At 44.8% G+C, this 2,500-nt stretch overlaps 1 long non-coding RNA gene across 2 annotated transcripts in view; it reads right to left on the bottom strand.

The window, feature by feature from the left end:
• Positions 1-2,500, bottom strand: part of LOC119590012 — a 68,537-nt gene that overhangs the window by 16,680 nt on the left and 49,357 nt on the right. Inside the window, exon 3 of one of the 2 annotated variants that reach the window (XR_005230228.1) lies at positions 473-582. The exons of the other annotated variant lie outside the window; for it this stretch is intronic. This is a non-coding gene — a long non-coding RNA (uncharacterized LOC119590012). Of the gene's footprint in view, positions 1-472; positions 583-2,500 lie in introns of those variants that run through there. 2 annotated transcript variants of the gene reach the window in all.

Here is a 2,500-nt window from a genome sequence, read left to right as displayed (position 1 = left end):
CCTCAGCCTCCCCCACTGCACCGCTTCCCGTCCCCCTCCCTTTCCCGAAAGACGCCCCCCCCCCTCCCGATGCTTCTTCTACCCCTTCCCCTTCAAATACCCTACCCCCTCCCTCCCCCACCGCTACGGCCGCCAGATTTATTTCTGACGCGCTTTGTAAGCTCCTTTCTTTAATTTGTATGCCATTATTGTCCATTAAAAAGGCAAGAAGGGTTCTTCTGTACGGGAAAATTTTTTCAGGGAAAAAGGGGATAAAAATACTTTGAATTATTCAGTGTTTTCCAGATTGTACAGCTTTCTTTTGAGGTGAATGGTGCAATATATATATTAATATTAAATTATATATATATATTATAAAATATATATAAAATATATATATAAAATTTTAATAAATTAAACACATACCACCCGCGCGCCTCTCTCTTTTTTTTTTTCTTTTCTTTTCTCTCTCTCTCCTCTCTCTCCCCTCTATTCTCTCTCTCTCTCTCTCTCTCTCTCTCTCTTCTCATATATATACAACCAGCCTCACCCAACGTCTGGCCACATGATCTCCCGACGACAGGCCGCGACGGCCGCGCTCACCTGCAACAAACAGAAGGAAGCAATTAGCACGGGCGAATGCGGCAATTCCTTTTGGGGCAAAACAAAGGCGCGGTCCCTTTCCCTGCGTTTGTTTTTTGCTTTGGGCGTATGGGGAAGTTAATGAAAAGGGGGGGGGGGGGGGGGGCGGGGAAAAGGGAGGGAAAAAGGAGGAAGGGGGGGGGGGGAGGGGGAGGGGGGGGAAGGGGGGGGGGAGGGGGGAAGGGGGGGAGGAGAGAGGGGAAAAAGAAAAAAAGGGGGGGGGAGAAGGGAGAGAGGGGAGAAGAGGAGAGGAAAAGGGGGAAAAAGAAAAAGAGGGGAAAGGGGGAAATTTTAAAAATTTGTTTTTGGGAAAAAAAAAAAGAAAAGAAAAATATTAAAAAAAAGGGAAGGTTTTCTTTGACAGCCCAAAGGGGAAAACCCAAAAAAAAAAAAAAGGGTTTTTAGGAAAGCGATTTTTTCTGGGTTTTTCTAAAAAGGAGGAAGGAAAGGAAAAAAAAAAAAGGAGACCCCCCCCCCCAAAAAAAAAAAAAAAAAAAACCCCTTTTCCCCTTTCCCCCCCCCCCCCCCCCCCCCCCCCCTTTTTTTTTTTTTTTTTCCCCCCCCCCCCCCCCCCCCTTTTTTCCCTCCCCCCCCCCTTTTTCCCCCTTTTTTTCCCCCCCCCTTTTTTTCCCCCCCCCCCCCTTTCCCCCTTTTCCCCCCCCAAAAAAAATTTTTTTTTTTTTTTTTTTTTTTTTTTTATGGAAAAAAAAATTTAAAAGGGGGGGGGGGGGGGTTTAAAGGTTTATTTGGAAAGAAATATAAAGAGATAAACCGAAAAATACCTAAAAATGGGTTTACAGAGTTTTACATATAGACAAATAGACAGACAGGAGAGACAGCCTAGAAAATGAAAGAGAAAAAGCAGATTTTTCCATTCGACCAGAGCGATGCTAATTACTGACGCAGATTTAGATTCTAAAAATGGACTGAATGGAAAAAAAAACACGTTTTTTTTTTGGCATTCGTCCCTTTCCCCTCTCTCTTTTTAATTTCCTCCCCCCCCTCTTTCCCCTCCTCCTTTTTCTCTCTCTCTCTCTCCTCCTCCCCTCTCTCTCCCTCTCACGAAGAATCGGGGATCTCTCTCTTTAGACTTTAGTTATGGTCTCTAATGATTTCGTACCTAATGGTTTCGTTTTCCATCTCTCTCCCCCTGGGCATTCTCCTTCGACTCCTTGCCCAATCCTCCATTTATTCCTACAAGCTATAAAATCCATTTTTTTTGGCTTTCATCTCTCTTTCTCCTCTCTCCTCTCTCTATCTCTCTCCTCCCCCCCCCCTCTCTCTCTCTCTCTCTCCCCTCTCTCTCTCTCTCTCTCTCTTCCTCTCCTCTCCTCCTCTCTCTCTCTCCTCCTCTTTCTCTCTCCTCTCTCTCTCCTCCTCTCTCTCTCTCCTCTCCCCTTTTCTCTCTCCTCTCCTCCCTCTCTCTCTCTCTCTCTCTCTCTCTCTCTCTCTCTCTCTCTCTCTCTCTCTCTCTCTCTCCTTCCCTCTCTCACAATAACCACGAGTAACTTTCCCTAAACGAGAGTGGTTCGGGGAATATTATAAATTCCTTTTAGAGTCACACTAATATTTGTGTTTGCCGTAAGTACACAGGGACAGAGCAACAGCGACCATAGACGGGAGCTGCAGAGGGGAAGGAGAAGGAAGAGAGAGAAAAGAAGAAGAAGAAGAATGAGGAGAAAAGAAGAATGATAGGGAAAAAAGGAAGAGAGAAGAAAAGAGAAGATTAATAGGGAGAAAAGAAGAAGAATGACAGGAAAAAAAAGGAGGAGAGAGAAAAGAAGAAGAAAGCGTGGGAAAAAAAAGAAGATACGGAAAGGAAGAAGAAGACAGCGAGGAAAGAGAAGAAGAGAGAGATTTAAAAACAGAAAATAGAGAG

The sequence above is a fragment of the Penaeus monodon genome, chromosome 26 (genome assembly GCF_015228065.2).
Source record: "Penaeus monodon isolate SGIC_2016 chromosome 26, NSTDA_Pmon_1, whole genome shotgun sequence".
Taxonomy (NCBI): Eukaryota; Metazoa; Arthropoda; class Malacostraca; order Decapoda; family Penaeidae; genus Penaeus; species Penaeus monodon.
This window is presented reverse-complemented; position numbering and strand designations above follow the sequence as displayed.